Source organism: Oculina patagonica, chromosome 2, assembly GCF_052425735.1.
Source record: "Oculina patagonica isolate OP01 chromosome 2, crgOcupat, whole genome shotgun sequence".
Taxonomy (NCBI): Eukaryota; Metazoa; Cnidaria; class Anthozoa; order Scleractinia; family Oculinidae; genus Oculina; species Oculina patagonica.
Genome location: NC_135759.1, coordinates 31298337 through 31315132, shown reverse-complemented (window position 1 = coordinate 31315132; position 16796 = coordinate 31298337). Strand labels below are relative to the sequence as shown.

The following is a 16796-nucleotide window of genomic DNA, read 5'->3' as shown; positions in this document are numbered from 1 at the left end:
ATTTCATGACTTCACATGCGATATGTGGCTTTGAAATGTGATTCTTTAGTCATCGAATGTTGGTTGTGTTTACTGGAAATTCGGAACTGCACTAAGTATTTATAGGCGATGGCTATGCCACCCTCTCTCGACTGGTACTAAAAACGTTTGCTAATTTCTCTAGTTAAGGCGAGATAAGGGATCATAACCACAATCTTGTTTATAAGATCGTAGAAACCTTTCTGTAGTTGTATAATTTAGAATAAATTATTATTTTGACTTACTTTAATATCAGAGTAACATTTGTAGTCTTGGAAACTTAGGTCATTTCCATTGTCAGAGCGTGTAAGCTTTAAATTAATGGAACTATCGCGGTAACAGAGCAACTCCGTTTTATCGAAAAAATCCGAGGCGAACTGTGGATACATTCGAACTTATGGTATTGCGATACTATCACATTGTTCTGACAGATGGCTTGTCTGTAGCTGGACTGAAAATGTACGCTCCACAGCTACCCAAACCTACAAATGGAGGTTAAAAAAAAAACAACATTTCAAGCAGTGGAAGCTCTCCTAGAAACTGAATTTAAACAGTAAAATGAAAGTTTAAGTAAGTTTTTGCAATGTTTCACTCACTAGTATCTTTAATAACTGTGATTACCAATTTATATTGGAAAAGTTACATACAGCCACAGGTATGTAGGAGAAATGGCAGAGGATAAACAACTGCTGAATGGCGGTCCTACACAATCCCTGCACAATGTAGGGAAAAGAATCGACACACCTAACACTGTTTGAGAAAGTATGCAAGAAACTCAACAACATACTCAAGGCTCGTTTAATATTTGAAGCGTAGCAGGAATAGGCCAATTCCGATATATAAATATTCTAACTTGGATGCGAGGCTTGGGGGAATAAAACAAAAGAAATGATTTGTTCATCCCTGAACCTCGACGTGATATCTTTTGGGTTTTTTCCCCAAGCCTCGGAGCCAAGTTAGAATTTTAATCTATCTTAAATTCACCCACACTGAATATGTACACCTTTGTTATGTTAATCAGTAAAATACGTCACCCTCTGTGCTCTGATTGAGACAGCAAAATTAGAAATTGTTATGACTTGTTTGCCTAAAGGCTCAAGGGATTAGCCTAAAAAATAAAACTCTTACTATACTTTTCATAACTTTACCGCTGAGTTGCATTGTATGTAGCTGTGACAGAGGCCACTTTATTGAATTTTAGTATTTTTTCACATTGCATGCTACATATTTTTTTAATAGCATGAACCGTCTGCCATAAAAATGCCTTGTTGTTCAAGCAGAAAGGCCTTGAAGTTATCATCAGTATGGTCGCCATATTTACTTTTATTGGTGAGATCGGTCACAAAATAAGAATTGCAGTGGAGTGTCAGGTGATGATTCTTTCAAGGTCTTTTGATTTAAGGGAAAATCAAATAGATAATATCAGTCTGTGTTTGCTTTTGCTGTTTGCGTTCTTACAATCGACCTTTGTTGGACACTTTCTCAGATGTCTTTTATGTGGGTTTTCTCTCACATGTCTCACAAACAGTTCAAGGTTGAAGCAATTGTCTGGTGAAAATGGCGACGAGAACCATTCTTTTCATTGTACTGTTCCTTTTGCAAGGTAAGCACTAGAGACATATTTCTAACGTTTTATGATAGGTATATTCAAATTTGACAAACAGGACGAAAACTGGCACAAAACGGTTGACATAATAATAAAACGCAAAAGGAAACGAGAAGATGATGCTTAGGCGATGGTTCGCTAGACAGTAAGAAACATTTTAATTTTCAATATTCTCGACGACTATGCCATTTACAAACTAAATTCCGCAAAAAACTTATGTCGGGTCGATGAGCCAAATGGAAATTAGGAATGCGTGCTGTTGTTGCCAATAAAAGGTGAAGCGCTACTCGAAATTGTTTTCTTCTTTTTCGCTTCAGAAAAGGCGAACTGCCTAAAGTGTTACTCAAAGTACTCTCCATATTTCCGTGGTTACTACATGGAGGCTAGAGACTGCCCAGGGGCCACCTTAAGAAATTCAACCCTCACGGACCCAAACACTGTTTGCTGTATTTTGGATAGCACAATAGTTCCCAACATCCCGCAAAACATCAATGTTTCTCTGGAATCTTATCTAAAGATGGTTGGGGATACAACAAGGACAAGGGCATTATATCCATTTTACATGCAAGCACTGAGTGAGGCTGGGATCACGAGCAGACAAGAAATAGCAGCATTTACAGCCCAAGTGAGTTTAAATGGAATCTAATAGCTGCTTTCTGCGCAGACATAACTTTGGTTTTTCCAAAAGACATGTCACGATGAAGCTGAGAACATGACGTTTCCAAATTTGTCCATATTACATTAATTAAAAGAACTCAGCTGTTTATTAGTTTATTTTGGTTGCCTTTTTTTCCTTATAAGTTCCTATTGTTTATAATGAACATTATCAAGTATCAACCACTGCATGTCGTGAAACAAATATGCAAGGTTTCGAAAATACCTATGCAAAGTTCCCGTATATTTACATTACAGTTTCCTTTCTGTTTAAAGGTCTATTCTTTATTCTGAGAAACAAGCATGGCTTGGTTCATGCTCCACGTTAACTAATGTTACATTTAGTTTATGTGGTGTCATACTCTGTTTGAGGCCGTGTGGCACACTTAAGCATAATGTTGAACTTTGATAATTACTTTTTACCACATATAAATTGACAACTTACACATTCTGTCTTCACACAGATCTTATACCAAACAACTGGAATGAATGTTTCTGAGGAGAGCTCTAACGGACAGGAATATATAGGAAAGGAAAACTTGGGAAATACTAAAAAGACTGATGCACGCAAATACATCAGTCGGGGATTTCTGCCTCTGGTTGGAAAACACATGTACCGTCTTGCAAAATCTTCGGTCAATAGCAAAATTATCCGTAAGTATCCATCTAAATATCTTTTTTTGTCTGGTTGAAACAGAACAATGAAAGGCATAACCTTGTTCAGGCGTGTCGTTTTTGGTCTGAGTATGGCTGCATCTTTTAAATTTTAAAACCTAAAAGTATCGATGAAATATTCATCAACTGAATCATAAAACATCATTTGCGATTGAAAAGAAGGATTTTCGAACAGTAAGCAGTAATAATTCTATACTAATCGGTCTAAACGTGGTCTGATTGTTTTTCGACCATGTCCATTCCTCGTCGCTTCAAATCAATGTTAAGAGATTTTATTTGACACCTGTCTCTGTTTGGCATACTTGATAGAACCATTAAGAACAGTCTGTCTAACTTTGTTACCTTTTATTTAATATTTTGCCTTTTCGCCGAAATGTTACTACCATATCCTGCATTGTTAGCAACCGACACACCCCTCCATTTTTCGTCTTTCATTGGTCTAGCTTTCGCACAGCAACCCAATAAAAAGGCTTATAGCTGTGCGTTTTTTTTTTGACACCACGATAACTTTTTGCAATTTTTTCGTTCGTCTTTTTGGACAAAGTATTCCTATATAATCCACTTTACAGGCCAGCCGGAGAGAGTGGCGTTGCCTTCCGTGGGATTTAAGGTTGCCGCTTGGTTATGGACGAATGGATATAGCTCAGCTGACAACAGCAGCTCGCCCACTGGGAACTTAGGGAACTTCTGCAATGGAACTGAATACGGCTTCGCGCAATTATCTGTCAATATTCAGCAAGGTGCAGCTGGGATCGAAAAATTGTTCCAATACTGGCGACATACGCTTGAGGTAAAATTAACCGTTTCTTTTTTAAGACATTCACGAATGATTCTTTTTCCTTAAAAACAAGAATTTGTGGTAATTTTTTGTATCTCAGTGGTACAAAATGGGCAAAGATAGGAACATTAAGATAGCTACCATTTTTTCATGACCATTGCCACTGAAACTTGAAAAATTTATCAGTGCCGCCACCCAATATCAGCATTATCGACTTGTATACCAAAAGTATAAAATACGAAATAAACTGCAAAACGGTTATATATTTTGCATCAGCACAATCTTTAATCCAAGTCTGCATTGTGTATGTTAATCGTGTTATTAACAGGTACTTGGACTTCCATGTCCGTCAGAAGGGAAAGGTCCAAGCTGTTTAGTTGGCAAAAGAAAAGGAAGGTGTAAATTGGTGACAAGCTGTAAGGGTGAATATTCTGCAGCAGGATGTCCTGGATCTTTACCAATCACATGCTGTCTTGGTAATGAATTATATTTAACATTAAATTTTGATAGCAGTCGCAACTGACATGTGCGACATTTAGAAACAGCGTATACTTTCAGCACATTGCACATGCAACTATAACTTCTTGAGACAAACTGCTCTGCAACTCAGTGTTCCTCCGGCTCGTCGATTCTTAGAAGACGTTGTACAATTTATAGTGAATATAAGTCAGTCCGAGCAGTTGGCTAAAATAAGGCTCACTTACCACCTTCCATGTTCCCACAGATTGTCAAAATCCAATCGACCTGGTCTTCGTATTGGATTCTTCTATGAGCGTCAAGGCAAAAAACTTTCAACTTGGACTCCAGTTCGTCATAAGGGTTTGCGAATATTTCAACATTGGATATCCTCATGGCACTCGAGTGGCTCTCATCATATACCACCATGTCTCAAAGATAGTGTTTAGTTTTAACACTTATGTCAAGAAGCAAGACGTCCTTAATGCAATTGGAGCGATACCATACGAAGCGGGTGGTGGTACACGCACTGACTTAGCCCTCTTGGAGGCCCATACAAACCTGTTTGATAACCCTGATAACGGTGTCAGACCTATAGAATTGGGTGTTCCGAGAGTGCTTGTTCTTCTTACTGACGGAAGAGCGGGCAAAGGGACGGCCTCCGTCATCGAGCCTTCTAAGGTGCTTCGGCGTGAGGGAGTTAGCATCTTTGTTATAGGAATTGGTCCAAGAATAAACACAAATGAGCTGAATGTTATCGCCAGTGATCCTGACGCTGATCATGTGGTCTCTTCACAGTCGTTTTCGGAAGTAAATGCTATGGTAGAAAATATTCGGGAGGCCTCGTGTTATGGTGAGTGAATTTCATTGCATTTATTGTCTCGTTTTAGGAATATTATGCCGTGTCATACCCTGCCATGCCTTGCCATGTCATACCACACCATGTCATGTCATGCCCTGTCATGCCATGCCGTGCCGTGTAATTCTATACTATGCTATTTAGTACTGTGCTGTGCTGTGATATGTTCTGTCTTACGTTATTTCGTTTTTTTTTTTAACTCCAGCGTGAACGCTTTGTTATCTTTAAAATTACAGTGTCAGGAAATGTTATCCTCACAAAACTTAATTTTTTTTTTTTTTCCCTTGGAAAAACTTTTACCAAAAAATCAAAAAAAAAAAAAAGAAACACTTTAAGAATGGGATAAGGGTCGGTGTCGTCGAAAAAAAGATCTGGCCTTTATAGTCATTCCAGAGGTAAAATTAGAGATGATCGAAGGCGAAACTGACTTGTCAAATGCTGCTCCGCCAAACAAAAGACTCGCGTTTGTGAGTGATGGATTCAGTTATATTAGAGATATGCATGGATTAAGGTTTTCATGCATTTCCAGACTTACATGCAGGAATCATTGTTTACAGTTTGAACTATAAGTTTCCCGTAAACGTTTCATTACCTAAACTGGTCAAGCATGTCCTTAGCTAACATGCATTCCATTTTAGGGTCTCCATAGACGAAGGAGGGACATGCCGCAGTGACATGTAACCTGTACACACACAAAACAATGTGGAGGGGACATGCTGCAGCGTGTCCCGCTGTGTGCTGATACTTTTCAGGGCACGTGTCGCTGCAAGATGTCGCTGCCTCTTTTTATTGTGTGTGTACAAGTTGTGATTCTCTACACATTGCGATTTTGTCTCTGCTACATGTAGCTGGGACGTGTCCCTGCAACATTTCCCTTTGTGTGAGAACACCTTTAAGCTTTCTACCAAATGACAGAGCCATTTCTGTAACGTACAACTACATCTTTTCTTTCTCTTCCATGATTTCCAAGAACCCGCAGTGCTGGAGGAAGAAAGAGAGGTGATGTCCAGTGTGAAGCAAAATTCGATAAACTATTATAAATACGACTTAATGAACAAAACAGGGATTAAAACCGTATTTCTGCAAACAACTCGTGGAATGACTGAGATCTCAGCTTCGACGAACGACAGGAATCCACGAAATAGCCTCTTTAACCTTGGATCCTGTGCACCGCGTGAAAGCAACAACCATGTTGATACTGATCGTCTTTGGCAATTGGATGAGCTTGAAAGTAGTGCTTTTTGTAATGTTACTACCACCGGAGGTTGCACCAAGCCTCGTTTTGTGTCTTACGACGAATTCGCCGAAAAAGGATTTATCATTTATGTCAAAACATGCTCCAGTAGATGGTTCTATGTTTCAGTCGAAGGAGTTAACAAGACGAATACGTTCAATTTGACGCTCTTCAAGGATTTTATCAGAACAAATGTCACGATAGAAGAAGAGGTTTGTTTTATATTCCATCATAAATATGCTGTGACATGTTTATATGTCTTTAAAAAAGAAGCAGAATTGCTTCTTGAGAGTACTCCACATGAAGAAATAAAAAGTAGCTCGCCCACGACCCGCTCCTTTCTCGCGTGGTTGACGTGCTTTTAGCAAAAACTCCAGAAAGGTTTTTTCATTAACTTTAACACTAATCAACCTGTTTGTTCTATGAATGATTAATGTCAATGCATTATTTAATAGATTGCTTCTCTTACTAGAACAACCCCAAAAACTCAAAGAAAAACGACACTACCTTTCCGATTCCTAAGAAGGTTTACGCTGGAGCGGCAGTAGCAACCATCGGCACAACAGCAACAGTAGCAGCTGTTGTTACACTGTCGTAAGTATTGTGTTTACTTGGAAGAAAAGAGCAGCTTCAAAGCGTGAACGTTTTGGCGTGGATCATAATTTGGCACTGTACCTGCAAATATGTAACGGCACCTGGATAACTTGAATTTTTTCATTTATATGTTAAAATACGAACAATATTTATTGATGTGGAGGGTTGTGAACAAGGTAACTTTTTAAGTATTAATCTGGCAAATCTTCCCCTAAATATGACAAATCACTTATTGGTTTTCTTTTTATATTTATATATTTATAGCTTGCTCTAGAGCTGTACGAATTATGATTCTACGGGTGTCCAGAAGAGTTAAATCTAGCGTTTAATTGTGATCCTCAACCTAAAAGTAGTATCGTTTCGTTTTCTATTAGAAGTCTAAGAGGCGGGGGCGTTCACCTTGCTAATTAATGTAACAAGTGATCGTTTTTCCTTTATATTGTAGATGCGCAAAAGAATTTCAAATTAAAGGCTCAACAAAGATAAAAAAGAGAAAGAAGAAAGAGGAGGCGAAAAACAATAATTCGGCAGATAACAAGGCGTTTGAAGGAGACGATGATAAAAATCAGCGAGGCATTCAAAATCGTTCTAGCCTCACTCCTTTATTAGAGGACTCTGAAATGGAATCAACTTGTGGAACATCAACAAATGACACAGGTGCAAAGACCGAGCTTCTTAAGAAAGAAAGAACGCGTACAATTTATGTCACTGAGAAGAGGACACACGATAGAACGGGAACAAAGAAATGCAAAAGTGGAAATGATACAGAGCAAGGCAACTGCCACGTTGCCGAAATCAATGAAGATCGGCAAAGGAAATTCTCGCGTCACAGTAGTTTGGTTTCTTCGATGATTTATGACTTACAGAGAGAAGACACATTTATAGAACAAACAGTGACATCAGAAACACCAAGAAATGAGGGAAGCATCTCTGGTGTCAAGGGACCGCAGTTCAAACGGCAGGTTACAAGTACAAGTGTCTCAGTATCTGTTGTTACGTCGAAAGCAATTCAAAAAGGAAAGGTTTCAAGCGGCGAGAAACATGATGGAGATTCAACACAACATGCAAAAGGGTTGCAAGCCATCGATAGCGAATCAGAAAAACAGACAATTTGTTGCTTTCAATGGCAGCCATCCTTATCTAACAACAAGGTACGAAGACGACTTCAAAGATTGAAGACGAATTGGAACAAACTGACCTTGAAAAGAACGAAACTGAAGTAAGAAATAACGAGAATGAAAAAGTTAGTTTCATACTAAGGATGAAAACAAAAGTCACAAGGCGTAAGGTCATGGCAGCCATGTGTCCTTGCTTCACATACTTAATCCTGAAAGGTGAAACCGAAGAAAAGCTATCCGGCAAGGAAAAGGAGCAACGTGACAAAAATAATGAAATAAGGTAATCAACTGTACGGACATCCTTCGTTTGTTTCTTTGTTTGTTGTGTAAGTTATAAGAATGAATCAATAGGAAGTTACTTGAAGAACGTTGAACCATTTATCAAATTCATTTATGAACGTTTCAACCTGGTTGGCATTTGGCATTCCAAAATTTTAAAAAAGCAACAACAACAACAACAACAGCAGAAATGACGGGGTTGATCCAGTGGATTTCTTTTTCGCACAACAAGTTAACTGAAGGTTAATTAACGATAGAATGTGGTATTTGTTCATCCCCCACAAAACTCCTTGAAGGTTCTAGGAAAGGTTTATCAAGGATTTCTTTCATATCTTCAGATGAGCTGCAGTATACCGAATGACCGTCTTTAGAAGACTAAACGCAAAATGAAAGTAAAAAATGCTGCATTTCCCAGACCTCGATAGCTTTCCTTTAGGGTACTGTGTTACAATAGATTATATAGTAATATCAAAAGCAACCATTCGTTAATCAAATTTTAAATCATTTGCTCTATTCAGGGACAGGCGATTTGAACGAGATATGCAAATGAGTCAAGCGTTTTGTGTGTTAGCATCACAGCTTTTATTCCTTGCCGGAGCAGATGCTAGAGATGATACAGTAGGTGTTTAAAAATGTTGTATAACTATAGTTTCTAATTATTTTTAAAATAACAAAAGTCAACAAACACCAAGTAAATATGGACAACTTACGATCGGGTATTACTTTAAAAAAGAAACTGAACAATAACAACTAACAGGATTTTAGTATGAATGTTTTCCCCTGTGTTTTTTACATTCTTTTTTATATAGAACACTATTAACGGGAGTTTTCTCGGTGTGAAGTACGTGCATGTGACGAGGTATTTGTGATTTGATAGGACAATGATTTTTTAGATCATTTTAAGTGTCCAACGTTTTTCTACTAATCTTGTTCTTTTCAGATTGCCTGTGCTGTTGTGGCCATTGCCATGAACTACCTCTCTCTCGTCACCCTATGTTGGCTCATTGTCCAGGCTCTTTACCTGTTCTCCTTTACCAGGAAGCGTGAAAGCGAGGTGAAGCGGAAAATGATAATGAAACTATATTACGGAGGTGCATGGGGTGAGTGGAGTTATTGACACTGAGTTTTTGCGATGTAAAGCATGAATAATTGAAAAATAATAAAGGTGTCAAGATTAACGAAGTAATATTTACATTATAAATTATCATAGTAAGCTACATTATAGTTTACATGCACCATGAAGTATATTTTGCTGCCTTATTTTGTACAGGTTTACCGCTTTTTGCTGTGCTTATTCTTGTCTCCAAGTATGAGTCGTACAAAGAACATCCACAGTAAGTTAGCTTTTGGTCATTTAGGCACGTTACGATAGTACATTGATATAAATAAAAAACCACTTATAAATACTCGGTGAAAAAAAACATACAGACAGACAGTCTGACTGACGGACGGACGGACAGAGAGACATACTGACGGACAGACAAACAGACAGACAGACAGACACTTGGCCACAGACGAACGAACGAATTGCCCAATTTTGTTGCAAAAAAATATTGTATTTTTGTATTGCATATTTTTCAGCGTCGTTTATTGCCAGATTTATTAATTACGCAGATTAATGTTTAGTTTGTATAAAAATCTACTTTTGTTATTCTTGTCTGTTCATCCAAAATTACTTGTTAGGAATATCGTTATCAATCCCATTACCTCTCAATTATTCTCTTCGAACATACAAGTCATTTTCAACAATATTCTACCATTTTAGTTTTTTGTTTTGTTGTTGTGTAATGGCTGTTGGTGGCGGTGCAAAATTTGTCTTTCTTATTACCTACCCTAGCTGCTGGATCTCATTCACCGACACTTTAAGTTGGTCCGTGGCAACACCCATTATTACGTTAGGAATGGTGAGTAGATACCTAGCACTAGTTCCTTTCAATAGATCTGTAATGTTTTTCATTTTCATTAACCCTTCGATCATCATCATTGCTACTGAACTCAACTGCGTCCTGGTGGCAGTAAAACATCAATCCCAGGGATATAGTCATAGCATACAGCCTGATGTGTTTCGTGTTTGAACTGGTGTATCCTCCCTACTTTTTCTTTGCGTAATTTTCTTTGTTTTAGGTCCAATCTGTTAACCACACAAAGTATATACCTGCGGTGAATGGTATCGGCATAGTTTTCTTGCCAGGGTTCCCGATAAAAAAAGGCTCCCACTCAGTACTTCAGTTGCCAAAAAGGGGACACGGGGCGTCTTCCTATTAACGACCTCTTAAACTTATGTCCGGGATTGAAGTGAACGCAGAAATTGTTTAAAAACTACTCCATATTTGACTGAATAATTGGCCATTTAAATTCCAATCCAGAATTCTTGGCCATTTTCCTGTTACTTTATATTTACAGAATCACCTGTTATAACTTTTATCAGAGGACACTTTGTGATGCCTATCAGAAAGAGCGTGCGTCTCAGTAGCGTTCAATCCTGGACACAACTCAACGTTGATCCCAGGGTCTGTAGAGATTGGCCCACATCTGATCTCTTAGCCAAAAGTACTACAGTACAAAATATAAAATCAAGAATTGGTACACGTGTTGCTCCTCTTTACAGGTACAACTAATACTCGTTGTGTTGCTGGTGAAAGCTTTGATTTCTTACCGTAAGTCCGGCGACACAGCGGAAAACGAGAACAAGAAAAGTGTCATCAAGTAAGAATGTTTTATGTTCTATGTTCGATTGTTTTTAACTATATTGTGGGCAATTTTGTTTAACACAAACCGTTTTAATTACTACTAAACAATCAAATTTCTAGCCGGGTGAATACTTTAATGGACCAGGCCAGCCAAAACGGTTCTTTTTTTCAGTAGGATAGAAAAATAAAATCAGTTGGTTGGTTCCAATAGAGCACGGTCAAAAAGATTTTATCTATGAAGGTAGCGGTAGATCTTTTTCTTCCATGCAACACAAAGATAGTTAAACACATCTTTCTTCATTTTATACAATTCTTTATAATCACTGATATAACTTCTCCAACAGGTCTGGTCTACAAACAGTTGTTTGCATAACAATTACAGTCATTCTAACTTGGCTACTGGGATCACTGTCCTTGAACATCGATCTGGATATCTACCATACCTTTTTCACAATATTTAACGCACTACAGGTAAAGTAATGGTCTGTTCTTTTACTGTTCATCTTTAATTTAAGCACTTGGACCACTTTGGTTCGGAGATTGCGGCTAAAAATACTTACCAGAGAGATATTTTTTCCTATTGTATTAAGTACATTATTTAGTTCCATGGGGTCTACCTCACATAAAATAATAATCAAAACACATATCAACGATAATTTGTGTACTTGCAGTATATAAAATATATCATGTAATTCATTGCATGGAGAATGCGCAGAGAATGTTGAAGAAAACGGACATTTTATTGCTGTATGTTATGTCAACAGGGTTTTGCCTTCTTCCTATTTTATGTGCTTTTAAATCCTGAAGTCCGGAAGCTGATTCTTGCTGCTTGGGAATGGAAAAGCTCTTTGCAGACACCGTTTGACGAACATCAGGCCATTGAAATCGAAGAAGAGAAGGTAAATTTGATAGCAAGAAGGTTTTATATATATATATCACACATCAGGTTCCGGTTGCTGGTTGATCAAAGGATATACAACGCTACCTACCAGATAAAGGCCTTCCCAGGGGATAGCATAGGTTGTTGCCTGGTGATGTATCCTGCATTGAATTTTTCTGGTGGGTAGCAGCTTCCACCCTTTGAACAACAGACCCATAGTGAGATATCTTGGCATATATTTCAAGTCAGAAAGTGATATTTTTTAAAACAAAATCGACAACAACTACGACTAAATATCATTTAAGGCCAAAGTTGAAGAGCCTGATAAACAGATTTACCCATTGAATGCAAAGGTAGAGAATAATATAATAAGCTCGCTCTAAAGCAACTGTTCCTCTTCAAACAAATGGATACATCTAAAGTCTTGTAATTGCGAGCGCTTTTCTGAAGAGATAGTCATACTTGCCTCCATCCATGGGCATAAATTGAAGTTGATTGAGGTCGATCATACTTGCCAGCAAGAATACCGCAGTTTCTCGATTAAACGCCCCCGGCGTTTATTTTAAACTTGGCCTGGTAGACCCGGCGTTTATTTGACTTCTGCAGTTTATTCGGCCCGATTTTCATTAGGCAATGGTTTTTATTCGTTATTTTTGACAAAATTGTATCAGGCTAATTGCCTACAGCTTATTACTCCTAAATAAATACCTGAGGGGCCTATTTTCAACTTCGTCTTGAAGACCCGGCGTTTATTCAAAACCCGGCGTTTAATCGAGAAAATACGGTACTTACTAAATCAACAAGTTCCGTTCGCGCCCACGGCATGCCTATGGAGGTGCTATTATTTCTAATAAAATGTTCCTTGTTTCAATACAGGAAAAAGACAAAAAGAAGGGAAAAGGCAAATCAAAAATTACGAACAATAATACGAAAGACAAGAAAGAGAGCAAAGAAGAGAACCAAAAAGATCAGGCTATCGCGAATACCGTCCAGACAGTGACCGAGGCAAAGATGGCAGCTTCCTCGATAGCTGCCAACAGCAACACGAAAAACACCAAGAACGTAACTGCAATTAATGACGTTAAGAAGGAAACACGAAAACCAAGTTTGACTGGTATAAAATCCGATGCAAACCCAAGAAAGCTTCCTCCCATCGAGCAACAAACAAAGGCAAATCCGCCTTATAAAGGGGCAGTGCCAAGACGTACGATAACCCCCCCTAGGACCCCCACAGGTGAATCATACGTGAATCTAATAACGTGCCCCAATCTAGCAGCTCTCGTAAGCTTGTAATTCTACTTTTCCTCTAGTGTAGCATTTGCTATTGTTTTTGTGGCTAGGGGCATTATTCCTGTTGTTTGTTCTTATATATTGTTCTCTTGAAGGGTGCGGCCATTCATGTGAGACCATGGGAGAGCTGCCTCCCAACCCGCATCAATGGGTATCTCTTGAAATATGTAATTTGCCTTTGCCTGATTCTCTACAGCAGGAAAGTACCAGCGACTGTTTTGCCACATGTATAGCTGCGACATTGAAGTTTATTTTATAGTATCTAGTGAATAATTTATTTATGGGTTATCTTAAGAAAGACTTTTGTTGCTTGCACCTTATCTAATGAGTATAGGATCCTCATCATTGAATATTCACAATTTGAAAATGTGTGGGGCAGACAAAAAAAAAAAAAAAGAACCAGATTTGAAGTTGCACAAGTATGTCAGTTATTTCTCCTATTTTTTTTTTCTTCCCCCATACTTTTGTGCCCCCCCAATTTAAAATTTTTTAAACGGGGGGAAAAAAAAAAAAAAGAAAAAAAAAAACAAGAAAAAAAGAGAATCTTCCCACAGAAATTCCTAGAACCGATTCAAGAAGATTCAACCGCTAAACGAAAGGCCGCGGGCGCTTCACCTTCACCTAAAGATAAAAGCCTGCGGTCACCATCATCAACTGCTCAGCAGTCACGAACTCCAGCCTGGAACAAGAAGAAAGTGCAATTCGAATTCAAAGATAATCTTCCTGTAGCAGGTAAAGAAAACTAGTGTGAACAGTTATACAGTAATAATTAACAGTTATCCTGCGAAATCGCGCGGAATATCGCCTGATACTTAGCCGACGAGGCCGTTGGCCGAGTTGGCTAAATCAGACGATATTCCGGTCGCCCACTACCTCTCGGAACGAGTTAATTCATTGGTTCTTAAAACAATAGATAAGGTGAAACCTCCTATCCCTGAATAAAATAGAGGTAGTGTTACAGGGGCAAATGAAAATAGAGGTTCCAGAGAGGTAGTGTCTTACTGGAATTCCGCAAGATTGAGCAGGATAATTGTTTTATTATTCAACAAATGTCAAGAAACAATTTGCACATAGAAAAACTGTAATGCGCGCTTTAAAACGAGTCTCGCAACCTACGATATCGCAGGATATCTTACGGCGATATCGTTAACATTTTGACCATATATGGGCAACGCGCGCATCTGTTGAATAATAGCACGTGTTTCTCTCCCACACACCTAGTAATAGTGCAATAAATCGTTTAAGTGGGATAGTCTAGTTGTTGCGAGAAGACGATTGAGACTTCAGACTAGATATCTACCAAGCAAGCTAAAATATCATCAATTTTGGTGAAGAAATTTTCTCTCCTACCATGAGAAGATAGTTATTGGCAAGAGCGAGCTTGTGTGCTCTTCAATATATAACTCATACAAATTTTTATTTTTTGCTTGTTTGGGTTTTTTCCCGCGGGCAGGGAAATTTCGGTTTGTGCTCAATTTTGCCTCTGGTGAAAACATTTTTTTTCGGCCGGTTTTTAAAGTGACATCATAAAATTATTTCAAATTAAACTTTGGTTTAGAAATTAGTTTCCAAACAACAGAAAAACTAAAAATTTTAAAGTGGTCTCATATTTCACCTCGTAATCAGGCAGTAGAATGAATAATTTTTAAATATGTTGCAAAACAAATGTTTTGATAAATCCTGATTTAAGTTACTGAGAAAGAAAACAAAGTAACGGTGCATTTTAATAAAAGTCGCAATTTTAAACCAGATATTACAAAATAAAATAAAAACTGAAAACAATCAGAGCTTGCGCACTATGACTTTTGTTTATTTGATTGAATGAGTCTGGAATATAACAGGAGCCGCCTATAGCTAGCAAAGATATAAATTATGAATTCACATATTATTATCTTTTTTTATTAAAGCAAATAGTTATCCTCCTCTGATATTACAATAATACCACAAAGCGAGATAGGTGACCTGCCAATATGATAAATTTCGAGCCCGGTGAAACTGCTTTACCATACGATGGTTATAAAAAATGTTTACGCTTGAAATGTACTTTGAGACACTGAAAAGTAACATTCCATGGTTTACTTGATTTTATAAAAATATTAATTAACGTATACAATTAATGTGCAAGACCAATGTACGTATTGTACATAGAGCCGTTTCTGACCTAGCCCAGCGTTTAAACTGTAATCAATTTTTCATCAAACCTGTTATCATGATGGAAGAATAAGTATCTAAAATATTTTCCAATTTCTAACTCTTTCCTATACTAATCAAAAACATCATATATCTTCTTATTTACCCAGTTTATTTGCTTTCTTTTGTTGTCGGTTCTTTTTAATTAAATACCATCGGAAATTTGAAAAACTTTCTTTTCTATTTGTAAAACAAATGACATCTCCGTACATCCTCCGTACAATTTTCAATTTTAAAAATTACAACCTTTTTCATTCGAACAGGAAGTCCATGTACTATCAAGTAATTACAACAAATCTACTAAAGAGGATTTCTAGCTAACTTGTGGATTCTCGTCCCTTTTTGTCGCTATTACTATCACCTAATATTGGTTTTGTTGTTTACACAAGAAAGATTAATTTTCATTATTTTTTGTATCTATGAAGTGCTGCAGTTGAAGTTAAAACGGATTGCTATAAAATACAAATAGTTAGGCTATAGCTTTCTTGAAGACGTCTTCTTTATTTCCTGCCCGGAAACGTCTGGAAAGTGGTCTAGATGCTGTGGCTTCATACACGGTTAATGTATTCAAAACACTTGCCGCCATAAAAGCAAGTAATGAGTTTAATTTAACTCGTGGTAATTGCTTATACTTATGAAATGCTCATTTCTTTCCTCTTTTTTTCCTAGCTTTTAGCTCTCCACCACCAAACGTCCGCCCCAGGTCTCCGCAGCGAACAGTTGTTCCCAACACCACTCCGAAAAAGAACCAAAAACCAGTGGGCAAGAAGAAAACAACAAAGGGGAAAAAACCTACTAAGCCCTGACACGTTATATGACCTTGAGCCGGTTTTCAGTGCCTTTTAACCGTGTTACTTCTGCTCTGGTTTTAATTACTAGATAAAGTTGACAAATACCTGACGTGACCAACGGCTCAAATAGATAATCCAGAGAGCAGCCATTCCCGGAATCAACCAAATATCATGAGCTCGGCGGAATTTGGCCCCTGGTAGGATGATCGATACCAGGACCAAACGAACTGAATAAAAAAAAACCTTATTAGCTCTGTGGCACAAGGGTTTAATTGGCCAGCTAATCAACTTTTCGACGGTACAACGTTGTTGAGCTTTCCAGGAATAAAACTTTTTTATCGTCAAGGATAGGATACCTACTAACTTAGTTCCTTCTCCCCTGTTGGATAAGTGTGGATAAAGGCAAGATAACGGCAATTTTTACTTTCAAATGCAGACTTTAAGGGTTTGGATGACAACAGAGAAATACTCACAGCCCTGGAAATTTCACATTGGAAAACGTAGTGAGCCAATCAGAAGGCTGGAACGACGGCCAATTTGGGAGGTATCCCATGCGATTAATGCAAATCACTGCATCACTAATTAAACACTCAAATATTCACTGCTGAGATGACATTGCTTTTATTCTTAATTCATAAACACTCGCCAATCTAATGTTGAGTCCGGCTGTCATGTCAAACAGTG

General features: G+C 37.9%; 1 pseudogene across 1 annotated transcript; it reads left to right on the top strand.

The window, feature by feature from the left end:
- The first annotated feature begins 1558 nt into the window (after nt 1-1558).
- Nucleotides 1559-16155, top strand: LOC144642304 (uncharacterized; annotated as a pseudogene). Its single transcript, XR_013568719.1, has 19 exons — nt 1559-1621; nt 1942-2249; nt 2743-2932; nt 3523-3743; nt 4060-4207; nt 4456-5040; nt 6017-6474; nt 6753-6874; nt 7320-8272; nt 8790-8889; nt 9212-9371; nt 9542-9605; nt 10109-10175; nt 10880-10977; nt 11306-11432; nt 11726-11860; nt 12718-13075; nt 13686-13863; nt 15991-16155. The product of XR_013568719.1 is annotated as an uncharacterized LOC144642304 (transcript).
- The last annotated feature ends 641 nt before the right edge of the window (nt 16156-16796 follow it).